Source organism: Gossypium arboreum, chromosome 2, assembly GCF_025698485.1.
Source record: "Gossypium arboreum isolate Shixiya-1 chromosome 2, ASM2569848v2, whole genome shotgun sequence".
Lineage (NCBI taxonomy): Eukaryota > Viridiplantae > Streptophyta > Magnoliopsida > Malvales > Malvaceae > Gossypium > Gossypium arboreum.
The window spans coordinates 97,916,299-97,936,408 of record NC_069071.1 but is presented as its reverse complement, the minus strand read 5'-3'; the positions used below and the strand labels follow the sequence as shown (position 1 = coordinate 97,936,408).

The following is a 20,110-nucleotide window of genomic DNA, read 5'->3' as shown; positions in this document are numbered from 1 at the left end:
GATAAAATAATTCTCATAGTAATGTATATTACATTATAGAAAAGATGAGTTTTTGGTAATTTTAAAATTGAATTAAAATTGATTGATGAGTGATAATAGCTCAATTAATTATTTAAGTAATAATATAGATAAAACACTATACATACAAAAGTAAACCTTTTAATTTACAAAGCAAGGTTATTAAGTCTTAAATATATATTTTAAAAATAAAAATAAGATAAATAAATAATTTTAAATTTTTAGAGTACTAAATGTTAATCATGTTCTTTAATGCGGCTTGTAGAGATAGAAAACTCTACTTGTAAAGTTAAAATGAAACTTTTAAATGGGATAAATTTTACAAATAGTCACTCAATTATTAGTGTATTTCCATTTTGATCACTTAGGTTCAAAAATTCTATTTTAATCACTAATGTTATTGACATTTAATATTTTGGTCACTATTATATTAATTCATTAACGGATTGACGGAACCTTATTTATTGACAGAATAACAAATGAAGCACTCTAATGTTTACAAATTCTCTCAATTTCGTCTTAATTAAAAAAAAAAATTGCCCTCAATTTTACCTATTCTGTCAATTTAGTCTTGATTCTTAAAAATCTAATATCTAAAATAAAATATTTAAAAATAAAAATAAATATAAAATTATAAATAAATATTATAAATAAATGAATACATATTCTTTTCTCTTTCTAACTTCTCTCTAAAATAATAATAGAAAATAGTTAAAATCTGAAAATCGTCGTGCTAGTAGCAGTGGCGGTCACCATCTTCAATGGTCGATGAACCCAAACTTTCACAGCTGGTAGTTTTTTACCTTATGAGCTCGAATCCATCTCTCATTTCATCCAAAAAAACACCCTAAACTCAATGAATCTAAGCTAGAAATTTTAACCTTACCCTTATCAATCTCCATCTCTGTTGAGTATTTTTCCATCGTAACAGCCTGATTTTGGGTTTAGTCGAAACAGTGGTTTCGGGATCACAAATCCGACGCAGAAAAAATTTTCTTCATTATATTTTTATGGTCTACAATTTTATGGAATGATTTCATAAAAATTTCGTTAAAAAATTTTGATGTTTGGGCACTCAATTTAGTCAAAAGGACTAAATTGTACAAAGTGCAAAAGTTGAGTTCTACATGCTAGAGGTGTCTAATTGCTATGAAATATTAAATTGGAGGGTAATTAGACCGTTGGTTAAGTTGTTGGACAAAAATGGATATGGTTATGTATGTTTCTAAAGTTTTTCATTAAGGGCATTTTAGTAATTTGGTAAATAAATGAATTAAAAAGCCAAATTAAAAGCCAATTTTTGCTTAAGAAACCATGGCTAGGGTTTTCAAGCTTTCAAGCTTGATTTTAAGTTCGTTTTAGCCCTGTTTTTAATGATTTTTATGTTTTTAAAATCCTCGTAACATGATCTATCTATTTCTACCACTAATTTAAGAAATAATCAAGGTCTAAAATTTTACCCATGATGGATATTTTTGTATTTTGATGTCTAATGGTAGGAAATGTATGTTTAGTGTATGATAAACGACTTTTGCTAAGTGATTTTCGATGAAAATGCTTAAAAGGACCTATTTGTAAAATTTTGTAAAATGGGTGTTAAAATGCAAATAAAAGAAAATTTTGGGCTGCTATAAGCATGTATAAGGTTCGGCTAGGCATGGGTATTGAAGAAATTGAGTACATTTCATTTTGCGAGCCTAAGGACTAAAATGTAAAAATGTGAAACTTTAGGGGCAGAAATTTAATTTTTCCATAATGGTATTTTCGGCTGATTTGAATAATATAATGATTAAATAAGTTAAATGTGATATTATAGATCAAGAAAAACAAGGTTCAGAACTAGAACAAGGGAAAAATAAGAATTTGACTGTTAGGCTCTTTTCGCCATTTTTATGTCGAAGTAAGTTCGTATGTTTAATAAGCATTAAATTATATATGTATAAATGCTTAATTGATATAATTGTGGCAAATGCTATATTATTGAAAATGAAATGTGAATGCTATTAAGTAAGATACTACAGAAATGACCGACAGAGATTCGATACAGAGAAAGTCCCGGTTGAACCTTAGGAATGGATAGGATACAAATGTCATGATATTAGTGTTACTGAGATTACGTGTAAGACCATATCTGGGATTGGAATTTATATGAGACTTTGTGTAAGACTATAGCTGGGCTATCAGCATCGATACGAGATTACATGTAAGACCATATCTAGGATATGGCATTGGTACGGTACTGTGAGTATGAAATTCCCGAGTATCCTTTAGTATTTCAAGTGGTTCAATGGGTAATTTAATGGGTATGTCAAAGAGGAGAAAGAGCATGTAAGTATTTCGAATTTGTACAGGTATGTACATAAAGTTTATAAGCATTGACTTCATGATATTGTGAGTTCATGGTTTCCATGAGAATGTTTTTGCGAAAGCCTTGTGATTATTGATCTATACTTGTGACGTATGAAATTCATGATAAATTTGGTTGAGGATCATATGATTGACTTCAGGGCCAAATTGAGTTATGATATAGCATGTTTAATTCACACAAATTGTGATTTATCGGATATGAGAAAAAGGAATGATTGGCATAATTGCCTATTAAAATGACTATGGAAGTTTGGGATGATATGAGCTTTAACAATTGAAAGATGTTAAAATATATGCTTGAAAAGTGAATACGCATAATTAATGTGTATGTTTATTATGAGGTTTGAAATGATTGGTTGATTGTGGTAATCAATTATAATGAAGAGATTATGGTTGTTAGGCTAAAGTCAAGACATGTTAAGTTATGCATGCAAATTAATATAGCAAATAATGTGACTGAATAATTTATAACTATGAGGTTCATAGTAATTTATATTATTTTATTTTGTGTTTATATTGTAGACTTGGTAAATGATTGGTAAGAGTTGCTCATTATGTTCATACGGACTTACTAAGCTATATAGCTTACCCCCTTCCTTTCCCATGTTTTATAGTGTCGTCAAGCTAGCTTAGGTTGGAGATCGCAGGAGATCCTATCACACTATCAAGCTATCATTTTAGGTATTGATGAATTCAAGTATTTTGAGTTATTCCATGTATAGGGACTTGGTCATTTTTTTATATGTGTCATATGATTTTAGCCAATGTAATGGCTTGTAACCGTCAAGGGCTTGTTTAACTATTTGGCCATGTAAGTTGGCTTATAGTGGCAACATGGTTGTAAGCCTAAGTATATTCATATATGTGTCAATATCTATGGTGATATGATCATGGTATGCTTGTTGAATGTGAAATATTTGGAAATATGATTTATGGCATGATTGTGTAATGTTTGGAATTGTGACCTATTGATGAGATAAGGAATTTGAGTTTAATTTGGTAACTAGAAAGTAATTGAATGAAGTCTAATAAATGTGAAATTTGTATGTTTGATTTAGGGCTTAATAAATATAGTGAATATGTTAGATAAAGACATTGAGTTGATATGTTTTAACCCTGAATGTGGATGTTTTGTTTGCCTAAGTATGTATTGTTTTGTGCCTTTGAATTTGGGTAAGTGTATGTGTGAATAAGGATGGCAAATGGCTTGGTAAATAGCCTTGTTTTTGTCCACACCAGCGTGTGTCTAGGCTGTGTGTGACACACGGTCAGCCCTATGGGCAGTGATTCGACCGTGTGTCCCTTGCACCTAAATTGTTAGAAAACAGAATGCTCAGTATTGAGCACACGGGCATGAGACACGATCGTGTAAAGGACACGGCCTCGGGACACGGGCGTGTGTCTTGGACATGTGACTTCAATTTGGTCTTAGGTGACAAATAGAGAGTTACACGAGTTACGGAAACGGCCATGTGTGACCACACGGCCTGCCCACACGGGCGTGTCCTAAACCACACGAGTGTGTGACCCTTATTTTAGCAAAAATTTCCAAGTGTCGTAAAATTTTCAAAAGTTTTTGGTTTAGTCTTGAACCGTTTCCAAGGCATGTTTTGGGCCTTGTAGGCTCGTTTTTTGGACGACGTGATTAATTGTTAAAAAGTTTTAATTTGGTGCCAAATTTACAACTCGGAATGTATGTTTGCTTGTGTTTACATCCAGTAATGCCTCGTACCCTGTTCCGGCGTCGCATACGGGTAAGGGGTGTTGCACATCGTGCCTCATTAAAGAGGACAATCAAATATTTATACACATGGTTATTGTTCATGGAGTAAACATTCTTGGTAGGCTATATGCATGATGGACACATGTTCTATTTTGGTCTGCCTGCTGGACTTCGTAGTCCCCACATGCTAACTCCTTGGTATATGCGAACTAGGACCGTGAACTTCCCTTGCAAGCCCTTCTAGCGAACCCCCACTACAAGGTCTGCATACAATCAATTGGTAGGGCCTGATCAGGTCACGAACTTCCCTAACGAGCCCTTTTGATAAACCCCCACTACAAGGCCTTAACACATCCAACTGGTAGGGCTCAACTAGGTCGCGGGTAGGCTATTTGGAATTTAAATGGGTTTCGGGTTGGTGATCATAAATACTTAACAATCTAGTCCTCCCTATTAGGTCTAAGGAGGGTTATAAAATGGTGCTCATTAGAGCCATCACTTCACATGGCCTAATGTGTTTTGATATTGTTTGGAGGTGAGGTGACAGTAGGGAAGTGGCTGAGGTAGTTGGTGCGCGACCTGAAAGACAGATATGGCCTAATGTGGCCAAGGATGCCTAGGTTTGACATTGACAGGATATAAAAAGGAACCCATGACCTTCTTTTACAACTTTTGCAGGATCAGACTTCGCTTATGGATCTCAGCAGTCTCATCGCACGAAGAAAGTGGTGCAAATATTAATTAGATAACTATTCTTGTTGACCCTAGAATTATTGGTGGTGTAGGCACCACTTGCGATTCTAAAAGAGACTTGGAGGAAACTACAAGTCTGTCCCGAGAAATTAACGAAGTTATGAACTTGCGAGCTTTTCTAAGGGACATGTGCAAGAAGTGCAGAACCGATGTGGGGCCTGTAAATGTGGTTATCAACAGTGAAGATGAGGTAGATAGTGTTGTGAAAGGAAGGCAGATCATGCTAGGCTTTTTGCTATGATAGTCGCTACTCCTACTTCTCCCTCGGTAAGCTCACCATTTATGGCTTATGTAAGTTCTTCGATTCCTGCTTACGGTAGTTCTCCTCTTTCTGCTAATTGTATTCATTCCTTTCTACCCCTATTGAGGAATCCTTAGCTGGAAAGGATGGTGACCTATTCTAGTGGTGCAAACATCTAAGCACGTGAAAGTACCCTTATAATCCCAGCGAAGTGGTTGAGAAGTGTAAGGCTTCTTTACCAGATACTATAAAGAGGCATATGTGTATCACTGAGTCCTTCAGTGGTACGAAGAAGAATTCATTATCAAAGCTTACCTCATCCTTGCAGGTTTTACTGGCTGAGGCTACCATGGTTAGCGTAGGCCTTAGCAAAAACGTTGGTAGAGTTGATGCTAGTCAAAGGGAGCTCGAGGAAACTAAGTTGGAGTTAGAGAAAACTCACGAGCTATACCTTAAGATGATAGAGGAGAATAAAGAGCTTTATAGGTAAAATACCGAGATCATTGGTCACCTGGGGTCCGCTAAGGTCAAAATTGATAAGTTATCTCATGAAACTACAGCTGAAAAGAAAGGAAAAAAGCCTTGGATGCTAATATAAAGAAAATGGCCGAAGAGCGCAAAGCTACTGTAAATTAAATCGTTAAGGAACACAAAGCTGCTATGGCAAGGTCAGAGCAGAAAAAAACAAAAGCCTTAAAGGAATTCAAAAGCGAAACTCTTGAGAACTTGAGCAACCTTGCTCAGGAGCTCAAGTCAAATATACTTTTACGTACCTAAGTTGTGGGTGGCCCTTTTAACACTTGCAAAGTTGACCTCGATGTGCTCTTAGATGTAGATATGAGCAAACTAGGTTTCAATATCTGTTTCCCCTCCGGAGCTGCTTGGAATTAGCTCACATCAAAATGGAGGAACTCAAAAGACTTTTACCTAGATGAAGACCTAGCTGAAACCAACACCGCTCTTGCTAGCCAACATTACTCCTATTGATGGGATTGATAACAACAAAGTTGTTGGAAGAAGAGAAAATGAGATCCCTAGTGACCATGAAGGGGCTGATAATGTGCTTTGATTGTAACTTTGTATTAGTTTTCTTATCTTGAAATGAAAATTTAAACTTTGAAAATTTTCAATTTTGCTTACTACTATTATGACATCATATCCTTTTGCGAACTCATTTTATCTTTTCGCATAACACTATTGCTTGTACCAAAAATTTGAACTTAAACAAAAATTTAAACATATTCTCAGAATCCTTTAATTGACTTAGCGCAATTCAATGGTTCTGTTTTAAGTAAGCAAACGAGAAGGAAATTAAGTTACGATATCAAATCAATTAAGCCTTAAGTACCACCTAGGAAGATAGCCTTTTTAGCTGTGTTGGATCTGCGAGCTTAACTTTGTGAGCTCTTATAATGTCAATTGGGAGCGTAGGTTCTCTAGTTGCTTTAGAGGTTGTGATCTTTTACCAACAAAACTTTATGACATCAGTTGGGAGCGTAGGTCCACTAACTATGTTGGAGCTGCAAGCTTAACTTTACGGGTTCTTATAATGTTAGTTGGGAGCGTAGGTCTGCTAGTTGCTTTGGAGATTGCGATCTTAAACCGATAAGCCTTTATGACATTAGTTGGGAGCTAGGTCCACTAGCTGGAGCTGTGAGCTTAACTCTGCGAGCTATTATAATGTCAATTGGGAGCGTAGGTCTGCTAGTTGCTTTGGAGGTTATAATCTTAAACCGACAAAATTTTATGACATCAGTTGGGAGCCTAGGTTCGTTAGCTATGTCGGACCTGGGAGCTTAACTCCATGAGCTCTTGTAATGTTAGCTGAGAGCTAGGTCTGCTAGCTTTATAGGTTACGATCTTAAACCAACAAACCTTTATGACATCAACTAGGAGCGTAGGCCTGCTAGCTGTGTCGGAGCTGCGAGCTTAACTCTGCGAGCTCTTGTAATGTCAATTGGAAGCATAGGTTTGCAATTGCTTTGGATGTTGCAATCTTAAACTGATAAACCTTTATGACATCAACTAAGAGCGTAGGTCCGCTAGCTATGTCGAAGCTATGAGCTCTTGTAATGCCAGTTGGGAACGTAAGTCCACTAGCTGCTTTGGAGGTTGCAATCTTAAACCGAAAAACCTTTACATTATACTAATTATAGTGTTCATAAAAAAGAATATTTCTTTCAAGGAGTAAGAAATTACACATAGTATTTCTTGAGGTGATGACATTCCATGTTTGCAGTAGAACCGTGCCTTCCATTTTTGCTAGCTTATACACTCCATAACCTATTTTCTCAATGACTTTGTATGGCTCTTCCTAGCTTGGAGACATTTTCTCTTACTGCGAAGTTGGGAAACTAGCCTCAGTGTTTCTAAGGAAAAGATCACCTACTTGGAATTGCTTGTTCTTAACCTTAGAGTTGTAATACCGAGCTACTTGTTGAGCGCGTGTTACATTCTTGATCTTCGCTGCCTCTTTAAATTCATCGATAAGATCAAGGTTAAGCATGATAGCCTCCTAGTTGGCATCTTTGTTAAAATGTGTTATCATGTGTGACCACATACTAATCTCAGTAGGAATTACTATATCCGCGCCATAGACAAGAGAAAATGCGGTTTCTCTTATTGCAATATAAGGAAAATTTTGCAGGGCCTATAAGATTCCTAGCAACTCCTCCAACCACGTACCCTTAGCCTCACTAACTTTTTTAAGGTAGTTAGAATCTTCTTATTCACTGCTTCTACCTGCCCATTCATTTGTGGCATTTTAACAAATCTCTGAGATAAAGCAATCTAAAAATTCATGCATAATTTTTTGAACTTTCCTTGAAACTGTGTGCCATTATCTATGATAATTAAGCGAGGTACACCAAACCTGCACACAATTGATTTCCAGAGAAAAGATTCCATTTGTTTCTCTATGATAGTCGGCACAGCTTCAACTTCAATCCACTTGGCGAAATAGTTGACATCTACCACTATGGATCTTTTCTGTGCTGCAGCTATCAGGAAAGGACAGAGGACAATAATTCCCCAAGGCCACAAATAGCCAAGGGCTCGACATGACTTGAAGAGGTTCTACTGGTTGTCGTTGCACCTGAGCATATCTTTGGCAAGAGTCGCATGTGTGAACCAAATGATGTGCATCCTTTTGAACTGTAGGCCAATAATACACTTCTTTAAAAGTTTTCTGGGCAAGCAGTCTTCCACCCAAATGGTCACCACAGATGCCTTCATGTATTTCTCGCATTACATACTCAGCCTCAGACAGTGATAGGCATCGCAATATGATAATGCTCTAGAATAACGTATTTTTATGTATTAATCATGCGTTTATTCTGGGCCTGATCCTACTAATTTGAGCTATTTATGTCTTTTTATCGATTAGGGATTGATATAGAGGCAAAAGCAAAATTAAGGGACAAAAGTGCGAATTTGGAGACACAATGGGCTGATATGCGAAACTGGAAAAAGATTGTGCCAAAGTGTAAGCATGGAAGACACAAGGACTAAAAACGCAAAAAGAAGAGATTTTATTTGATAATACTCCATTTTATTTATATTAGGATAATTAATATTAAGATAATTATTAGGATTATTTAAATTTAGGATTTTATTTTAATCATCTTTATTTATCTTTAATTAAATGTATTTACCTTTTTAGAATTTAAGTTCAATTAGACTATCTCCCTAGCACTATAAATAGGGGGTGAAGTGACTCTATTTGGTGTTCATCTTTTTCTGTAAACACTCTCCCCCTAAAAGTCTAGGCTTTTGTTTCTTCATATTTTCTTTTAATAAAATTCCCTTTTCCCTTTTTATATTTATTTTCTTTTCCACCATTATCATGAGCCACTAAAACCTATCTAGCCGAAAGTTGTCAATATTCCTCAAAAAGGGTTCTTGAAGCCTAGAATCCGTACTTAGCCTTCTCGGCAAGTATTCATCGTTTCTCCGCACTACGGGCTGACGCTTCCATCCATGGCCCTTAAGAAGTAAGCTTTTCAGCATATGTAAAGGCAACCGCTTTGTATGTTTTGGAAGGATTGCATAGTCGGTTCGTTAACTTATTGCGTCAGAGGTTGGCAAGCCAAAGAGACAAAATGGCATGGGATTCGCCATTGAGAAGCGTTGATCTAGCATAGATTACTGGCTAGAGTTAGGTTCCCTAAAAATCGTAAGTCTAATCTTTGGAGCTGGTGGTCGTAGGCATCTTCTTCCACTATAACTGGCTTACTTGAGTTGAGAAGGGTTATTTAAAAGCCGAGGATTGAACCCAAGGTGGAATGAGACAACTGGAGGCTGGAATCTACCAATAAGAATTTCTTTTCCTTTAACTCTCTTTATTATTTTTATTAATTTCGTAATCACAATTTCAGTCAACTTTAGATTCTATTTTTTCATTTTTTCCAAATCAAATCTTTAATTCTATTATTTTTATTTTCCCTCATCACTTGAGTTTTCTTGGGCACAATTCGCTTGAGATTTGAGAAACAAGCATTCGTATAATCTGGTCCCTGAGGATTCGACCCTACTTCCCATTTACTGTTCTTTTTCATTATTTCTATTATTTTATGGGGAATAGGATATTTTTGGTGCTCTCAACGACCGTATCACAATATTAGATGCAAAAACCCCTTTCTATATAGTACACCCTCTAAAAGGGTATACCTAACAATTGTAAGACAAAACGAATTATTTTAACTCACTATGTAATTGAGTAATTCAACAATTATCTACATAGAATTCAAATGTCTAACTTACCGATTTAAAATTTTCAAGTGTATGTAATTTGTGACAGCGACATACCTCGCAACTTTGCGTTGTAACTTTGTGATATCTCTCTTATCCAAATTATCATACACTCCTTGTAGTGTGTGACCTATGGGAGTCATCCATGTCTCCTTTTGATCTATACTCAAAACTTGTGGCATGTCATAGCTCGGGGTATCCCTATACTCCAACATAATTTTCCCTCTTTGCTCAATGACAATAGAGGATGCCAATTTAGATAAGGTATCTATACGTGTGTTGTCACTCCTAGCGAACTACTTTCTTTGAACTTTGTCAAATCCTATGAGCAGTTGAATTGTGACTGAATGACATCTCTTTAACACTACCTTTTTCACCTCATATCGTCATTCATTTTCTTCACCATGAACTATGAATCTGTATGGATGATCAGATCCTTCACTCCTAGGTGGTGTGCTAGTTGTAACCCTGATATCAAAGCTTCATATTATATTATGTTTTTGGATGTTTGAAATCCAAAAGATAATTTGTATTACCATTCATTCCCACTGAGATCAATCAGAAGTATCCTTGCTCCTGACCCTACCTTGGCTACGGAGCCATCAACATACATTAACCAGTTTTTTGAACTATCCATGCTCACCATACCAATTGTTGAATGTTTTTCCATCGCGTTTCATTGAAGGGGACAATAGAATATTTATATGCATGGTTACTATTCATGGAATTGACATTCTTGGTAGGCTCTAGCATGTTGGACACATGTACTATTTTGGTTTGTCTGCTAGACTTCGTAGCTCCCACATGCGAACTTTTTGGTATATGCGAATTGGGATCATGAATTTCCCTTGTGAGCCCTTTTGGCGAACCCCTACTACAAGCCTACACGCATCCAATGGTAGGGCCCAATTGGGTTGAAAAATAGGACCGCGTACTTCCCTTATGAGCCCTTTTAATGAGCCCCCACTATAAGGCCTGCATGCATCCAATTGGTAGGGCCTAACCAGGTCACAGTTAGGTGATCCAAATTTTATCTTGGTTTCAGGTTGGTGATCATAAATACGTAATAATCTTTAATCATTAAATTGGCTTGAAAATCAAATTAGGGCTTCTCTCTACTAAGGCCAACACTTCCATCATTGGGATCTTCAGAAAAGAAAATCTAAACTCTTTCAAACCTATTAAAATAAAATAAAAAAATAGTTGTATATGCTTCTCTTCTAGGGTTTTTCTATTTTGTAGATTTTCCTTTGGTTTCAATAGCCAACTTTGGAATTTTTTTTTGTTTTTCAAATTTTCTTTTAGCCTCCAAAATCGAGAAGCTTTTGGTAGTAGAGAAATGGGTGACTGTCTTTGGGTATTAGAGATGAGTTTTAGTGAGAGGTCTCATGTTTATGGAATGGTATGGAACTATTGGGGGTTTGTTGTGACATAATCATGCTTGGGTTTGGTTGGATTACTGGGTTTAGGTTAGTGAATATGGTGAAATGGTGAACTGGTGGTGAGGATGTTTGTAAAGATTGATAATAGTGAAAAGTTGAAAGGTTGGAGGTGCTAGAGGTTGAAGATGGAAAATGGTGGAGAGAGAAACTTTTATGCCAAGCTTGCATTGATCGAAAGAGGCTAATGATAGCGAAAAATAGTTGTGTTGGTGATTGCTAATGTTGAAAAAAGAATGGGGAGGTCTAAATCTAGTTTAAGACTTCTTCATTTTTGTTTTTTCTCTCCTTAAATTATTTTATTTATAAAATTACTATTTTAATTTAATAAATAAATTCCATGTTAGAAAAATAAAAAATGGTAAAAGTGTAAACACGTTTGTTGCTTGGTTTATAGCATACGTTTTCAATGGGAGAACTTAAAGTGAGTGATTTAGATCATTAAGTACAAAAGTGAGTTTTCTATACCAGAGTGTGATAGGACTTAAATCACCCATCGTATTGGGATCAAAGATAGTGGACTTACTAATTGAGCTAAACTTTACAAACTTAGGAAAACTAAACCACATAAACATGTTATGTTCTTACTTTAGTTTTCTTGTTGTAGTATCACCTTTAATGACCTTTGGAGTTAGCACTTTTGTTGTTAGTAGTTGTTTACTTTGAAATTATCAACTATAGGTCCAACATGAATTTTTAAGAATCAATTAATAGAATGTGTAAATTTGAGGGCTAAATTTTTTTATTTTTTTAGAATTAGGACCAAATTTTTAAAATTTATAAATATTAGAGGGCTAAATTTATTATAATGCCGATAAAAAAGGTCTCATCAACATCCTATTAATAATTTAATGGAAGAGTGACCAAAATATCATATGTTGGTAATGCTAGTGACTAAAATAGAATTTTTTGCACCTAAGTGACCAAAACAAAAACACACTAATAGTAGAATGACTACTTTTGTAGTTCACCCTTTCTAAATGTGTTTAAAATATGGGTAATTATTTTGTTACTCTATCTTTAAAATAAAATAAAAAACCCACAACCATGTTTAAGGTGTTTACATATTTCATTTAAAAAAAAAACACATGACAACATCCTAAACATGCTAAGAATGATGTATGTGTATTCAGGGAACTCATGAGCATGGGCCACATTCAGGTCTATTTTTAAGCATAAAGGTCGTTTGTTTATTACATAAAACAATCCCACTAGAAAGATGCCATGTATGTGGAAATTCATTCAAAGTATTTACATGTTCATTGTCATACCCCTCACGAGGCACCTCATCCACCTCTAGATCACTGAAGTCTTCATGTTGAACATAGGGGGACCTTCTCCTCATCAAACTCTTCCATGAAACCCTATCCAAACACTAAACCCATTTAGAAACTAGTCAGGAATGGATCAACCATTACACCATTAAGATTAAAGTCAAACTTACTTGCAGAAGACCTCCTACCAACTAATTGTCTCAGTGGGTCTATATATGAAGCTTGACCTTGGTAATATTGATTTAATGGGGTTAGAATGAACATCTTGCCTTGAAGATGATAACATATTATCCACAGGTACTCCCTTATCCTCCTCGACCAATTCGGCAAAAAGCTCGGTTACATGTAAAAGTCCAGTGTGGAAATGTGCCCATATCATTGTCTGCACATCATTGTAGTCCAAGAGTGGCAACGTATTATATGTAGGAGGTGTTGGACATCAGAAACTGTAGATAAGTCTCGATAAACACCAATTACATCTAGATACAATTTTCAAACCAATATTCCATGCTATTTCTGCAAGGGTAGCATTAACACTGAAAGTTAGTGCAAGCTTTTGTCTCGATTCAAAAATAGAATCATAGCCCATCGAACGGATTTCTCCATTGTAATATACATAAAGCATGAATCATTTACTCATCTTTAAAACCCTATAAATGTACAGTGAATTAAATCAATTTCAAATTGATGACATTTTTACACTTAAAACTTTGATCATTTTACTTTACTAAATGAATAGTTGAAATGTAATATGACATCAATAAAATTTCATGTTCAATTTTAAATAACCTCAACATGAATCTCAATTTGGCGTGAATATTGTACGAATATTTGATAAACCTTATAAAGGTAAAATAAACAATAAGTTGAATCAAATTATTTAATTAACATTTTTTAATTTTAGGTTCTACATAACTTAATATTACAATTACAATGTGTTAACGGTAAAGCTTAAGCTTGTACAAGATCTTAGGGCTTGATCCCTTTCACTCGCACTAGTATAGATTCTATAAAATCTTCCAATAATTTATTAAGGACCAAATTTCTTATCCAAGGAATTTTTATAGTTTCCTGAATGGTTTTATTGGATGTTGTTGCCTGTAAAATGCTACATAATTCGCTTTGCACCTAGCATTTCATACCATACCTTCTCTTTATGATGTCTTATTACAAATAGTCATAATCTATCTAACCTAACTTGGTGCTCTATATGTAACACCTTATACCCGACCTAATAGTCAGGTTCAAGCTACAAGGTGCCACATTCATTGCCGAAGGAACTACAATCAAATTTAAATACAATTCATATAATTAGACATTGAAATACGAGTAATATAAGCAAGTGATACAATGAATAATCATTCTTGAGACTTATACGAGCTTACGAAAGCTCTAATGCTAAATTGAGATCAAATTATGATTGAATTTTAAAGAAATCAAATCACAGGGTTAATGTCGCAATATGACTACTGTTCAGCCTCGTCAAGACGATGAAGCTCTTGTCATGTTGTGAATTATAGGTCATTTCTCATCGTGACATCACATATTGTTTATTCAATTCCTAATTGAACTTCAACCTAAAATTTTCCAACTAAGTTTCTAAACACATCCAAACATTAACCAGCCAATAATTTCAACTATATAGCATCGATTCCTGCATCTTCATACCTTATATGATATTAGGCCAATACCTTATCACCTACAATCCATTTACCTAATGCAAACCATTTAAGTTATTTGTACACTTACCTATTTCACCAAGTTCATATATATATGTTTGCAACATTTCGTACCATTTCAAACTACCTTTAACTCTATTAGAAGCTATATACATTTAATCAAATTCTAACGTTAGCCATTTAAAACCATAAGTGTATATACATATAATTTATATGCCAAACTTGACTCAACCTACGTACATGTCTTATAACCAAAAAAAAAAAGAAGAAGAGATTTATACAAACATTATCGAGTCTGGTATCTTGACTGGATGCTGAAGTCAATGCTGGGGATCCTATTTGGGACCTAACCTGTGTACAGAAAAACAAATCATACACTGAACGATAGAACTCACTAGTATTTCTATAATTCAAATCAATATAACATATATGTTACCCAAATGCAAATACTCAATTCAAATCTTTTGTTTAACTAATTCGCATACCAAATTGTAACGTAGACTTAACGATCAATTTAATTGGTTATTTCATATCTTACTTTCTAGCACCTATATAACCATTTTCCATATATTACACTTCATACATGATCATTTCATATCACCGTTTATAACATATACTCATATATGTACATGTTCATCGATTCATATATGCAATTCTATTTTATCAATTCAATCATTTTTGAGTCTATTCGCTCGTACATACTCAATCGGCCCCTAAGGCTTATTTCTAGCAAATTCGCATGGTCTTTCACATGCTATCAAATATCACAATCATATTTCATCTCAATCTACCATATAACCTAGAGAAATCATGTTTTTATAATCCTATTGACTTTACTCAAACTTCAAGATGGATATACGAATTACCAACCTTATCCCAATCTGGCACTGTAGTGCATCATCGGATAAAATGAAAGAAATATATTGGCATATGGTGCCCCAAACTTGAACGAGACAATTCAACTGGAATTTCAAACGTCACATTAGCCACCGAAGTGACTTTTCGTTAAAACAACACAAAACACACAACCAACCACGTACACCACACAATTGTAACATAAATCATATAAAGAATAATCCTAACTGCATGCCTTTATAAACACATCATCAAAACAAAGCACAAAATTTTGAAAGTTCTAACCACCTGAGAGCCCACCTCACATGCCACTTGGTGAGCACCAACTCACGACCTATTTGCGAACCCCTTGGTTTTCATTCTAATTGATGAACCTAGCTCACATCTCACATTGCGATCCCTAAAGACTAGCGAACCTCCAAATCCCGTGAACTCGTACATACCTCTCTCCCTATTTTGCTGATTGTTTAGCGAATGGATCACTCATGAAATCCTCTATTTGGCAAACCAATCTTTTCTGGAGAACTCACTATTGTTTGGCAAATACTGACTCTGGTAAACTCAATGGTAGGCGAACTTCCTAATGTTTGGTGAACCCCTCCCAGATTGGAAATCCTTAATGGCGAGCTTCTAAATGGTGAACTCTTATGGTTTTGGCAAATTCTAACCCTATTGAGACCCTTTTAACTCTTGTGAGACCCCATTCTTGCGACCTCCAGCTCAAACCACTCCTAGATGGTTTGTAGGTTTTATTCAACATGTTATTACCTTTATTTCATGCATACTAAGTCTTTAATTTATTTCCACATACATAAGATCTAAAGGAATACCTTAGTACCCAGCGAGCTCCTCACCTACATAAGTTCGTTAGCCTATAAATTTAATAACAATCGCCATGTAATATAATCCAATCAATCATGCACTCAAACAAGCAGTTATAAAGTCTAAAATCCAAAATTAAATAGTCTATAATGTCCGTTTACAACCCGTAAAAAATTATTTAAAAAGTCTAGTCTAATTCTAAACCCTTGGAAGAGTCCTACATTGCCTTCCACATTGGAGTTTGAAAAAATGTCACATACTCAAGGGATTTTACTTGTGATGGATCACTGGATTGCCACTCTTCACCATTAGTCCTGCGAGCTACTTATCTAAAAGGTATATGCAAGGAATGTGAGCTTATTGAAGCTCAATGAATGCTCAAGCATACAACACAAATAAACACTTCAATCATGCTAAGATTTAGACATGTTGTAATAGTTTACAAAAAATACAATAATCATACTCATCATAGTGATATATTGGCAATTTGTGAGTGTGAAACATATTCATATTATATACGTATTGGATAAGCAGATCTCCAAAAGCACTCCAAATGACTCAAAGAGTCCTATGCAATCTCTAATAAGTGAAGCAAGAGTGCTCACACTCTCCAAACACTCCATGCTATCTACGGCGAATGGAGCTATTCTCGACATTTCCTTATCTCTCCAACACTATCTCTAGGTCATATGCCCTAACGCATAGTAAAAAGGGTGAGTACTCACAATCTTATGGTATGCCAATGATATCTAATGGATTCAAGTGTTCACGACGCCAACATATCGTTCTTATCACAGTCACAATACAAAATTTTTAAATAGCTCATAATATAGTAGAGCTTGCACACAATAATTCATAATTACAGAGTTCGCATTTAATAAAGCTCGCAATACTGCAGGGCTCACAATGCACATAAGGTCAAAATAACATAGGTTCACATAGCATCAGGTTCACATAACAAAATATAATTCTCACATACATTTAGGGCGTGCATATAATTAGTGCTCGCTTTCAACATATGGGTTTGGACATATATTCATGGTTCTCATACAACATATAGATTCTTACATATTCATGACTTGCATACAACATATGGGTTCGCACATGTTCAAGGCTTACATACTTATATAGACTCACACATATAGGCTTGCATGCATGTGAATAGGCTCGCTAGATGTACAAGCTCGCATGCATGTGAATATGGTTCGCATATTTCATATAACAGGGTTCGCTCAATATATGTATAAGGTTCGCATAAAATTTATAGGGTTTGCAAACAACAGATAAGCTCGCATAATATATATATGTTTGCACAATTTAAAAATAGGGCTCACATGTTACCTGCCAGGTTCGCATGCCTACTTGGCTTTCCTTAGCATACGAACTTGTGTTTATGATGCAGTGTGCAAGAACACTCACTTGTTGACTCGCTGATATTGTTTAATCCACACCACTTTTTTCTTGCCATTTCCCTTACCCTTGCTTATGGGCGTTCCCTCACCAACAGAGGCTTCACATATCACATAAAAACATACAGTTTACTAACCATTCACAATAAGCAACATCCTTAACACTTGACAACTCGCCACTCTCATAAAACTGGCGAGCTCACCTCGTCTAACTTTAGTCTTAAAATTACTTTGTTTTAACTCAATTAGATCTCTAATTTCCTCCTCCTAACACCTTAACTAAGGTTTAATTACAAATCTAGCCATTAATTTTATACAATTTCACTAATGAATATTTTTTAAAAAATCACTTTCGTTGTCAATCTTAAGAGGTAAATCATTTGATTCGTGCAATTTCTTTAAGGATTTGTTAAATCAAGTTTATAAAACTCTTAATTACTATAAAATGAGTTAAAAATTGTTTTAAAACCATCACTTAGCTCACTATTACAAGATCCACCATTTTTATGCAAAATTAAGCTTTAAAACCAGATATCTTAGGTTTTCTTGATTTGATTCGTAAAAATTTGAATTGAAATCACCTATCAAATGTGTTAAACCATAAGAAATAATAATGTTTACCTTTAATTCAAAGATCTCCACAAAATTGGATCAATTTGAAAAAAATCAACATAAGTGTTAGTAGAAAATTGAAAAAGAATGAGTGGATTTCTTTTGAAATTGAAGAGGGAAAAATGTTTGGATTTTAAGAAATCGAAAGGATGAAGGGAATTTGGAGAGAAAACTCTTGATTTTGAATCTAACATTTTTTTTCTGAAATGGTTGAAAATGTAGAGGGAAGGGATGATAGGTGGCCTTATATAGGCAACCAAAATTTAAAATTTGGGCTATTGAGCCCTAACCCCTCTTTTATTTTCTCCCCTGTTCTAGTGGCTCCTATTTCAATTAAAACTCTTAATTTACACATTAGACCTCTAATTTTAGAACTATTCTAATTTAATCATCACTAGTATATTCTTATTAACCCAATTATTATTTCTTAATTATTTATTTATTTCATTTTATCTTAATTTATATGAAATAATCTCAATATCTCACTCAAGCCCTTGATTTTATTGCCCGATTCTACTAACCCGATTTTTAGGGTGTGACATAACACTCAAAGTGCATCATTGGACAAGTCGAAGTAATTTACTGGCACATGTATTGTATCATTGAATAAATTGAAACAATTTGTAATAGTTTGGTTTAAATCCTAGTCGGAATAGTGGTTTTGAGACCACAAATCTGAGTCAGAGAAATGTTTAAATATTACTCGTATGAAATTTGAATGTTTGTGTACTTAATTTAATAAAAAGGACCTAATCGCGTAAAATGTAAAAGCTGTGTGCTAGATGTTAAAAGTGCCTATTTGACTTGGCTTTATAATTGAGAGGTCCTTATGTGGTTATTATGCCATTTACATGTATAATGGACATTTATAGCCTTAATATATGTGAATTTATAATAATTTAATAAAAGAACAACATTGTCATTTAGATTATATGTTAATTAAAATAAAAAAAAAACATTAAAATAAGCTCATTTCATGCTTATGTTGCCGAAATCATCAAAAGAAAAAGAAAAGAAATACAAGCTAGGGTTTAGCCTTGATTTTCATTGATTAAGGTATGTGTTTTGATCGATTTTTGATAATTTCTACGTTTTTGTAATCGTTGCTTCGTATACTATCAAACCCATGCCTCAATTTCTGATTTTGATGATGATTTTAAAATGTGCCATTGATGAAATTATAAGCTTTGTGAAGTTAGTTGTTGATAAATGAAAGTTTGATGTTGGGTTTACATGTTTTGTCTTTGGATTTTTGATGATTTTGAGTAAAATGGACTAAATTGTGAAAAATGAGAAATTAAGGGACTAAAATGTGAAATAAATGAAATGTGAGGGCTAGTTTTCAAAATGCCCTAAATGTATGTTTGTGGATTGAATTGAAAGACTTAGTGAATAAAAAGGTTAATTTTGAATACATATAGATCAAGAAAAGAGGAATTGAGATTTGACCGAGGGAAGTCAAAGATAATCGAGTAGACGATTCAAATCTACAATTTCGAGTAGGAGGTAAGTTCGTACGTAAAACATGATGTTACAAATATATTTTTGATGCTTGGATTATACATAGATTGTATATATAATTGATTATGGTTGAATACAATGATAAATCATTTGTATTTGGCACTAAGTGTGCGATTCAAAATAGCTTCGACTATACGAGGCACTAAGTGTGCGATACTGAGATAGCTTCGGTTAATTGAAATGGCACTAAGTGTGCGAAATCGTTCTAGCTTCAGCTAACCTTTAAAGCACTAAGTGTGCAAATTTTAAAACATGAATAATCTTCAGAAAATCTTAAAATATCCGAACGATAAGTGAGAATGAAAATGAATAAATACGAGAAGGTTCAGGTATGTATGATACCTATATGATAGATGATGTTATGCATATGAATTTCATTGAATTGGTATAAACATATGAATTGTGTTGGCATAAAATTGAAAGATGAATTGAGAATTAATAAGTACTCATGTGTTGATGTTTTATATTTTATGAACTGTTGATGATTTTTGGTACGAGCTTACTAAGCTTTTGAAAGTTTACTCTGTGTATGTTTGTATTATTTTATAGATATCAAAGCAACTGTGAACTCGAGGATTGTCGAGGATCGTCACCACACTATCGAATCTCATTTTGGTACCTTTTGAAAATGTATATAGTAAAGTATGG

At 34.4% G+C, this 20,110-nt stretch overlaps 1 long non-coding RNA gene across 1 annotated transcript; it reads right to left on the bottom strand.

Moving 5' to 3' along the window:
* Nucleotides 1-12,797: 12,797 nt before the first annotated feature.
* Nucleotides 12,798-15,280, bottom strand: LOC128283841 (uncharacterized). Its single transcript, XR_008274240.1, has 3 exons — nt 15,114-15,280; nt 14,529-14,594; nt 12,798-13,080 (listed from the first exon to the last, which is right to left on the bottom strand). It is a non-coding gene; the product is annotated as an uncharacterized LOC128283841 (long non-coding RNA).
* Between the last annotated feature and the right edge of the window lie 4,830 nt (nt 15,281-20,110).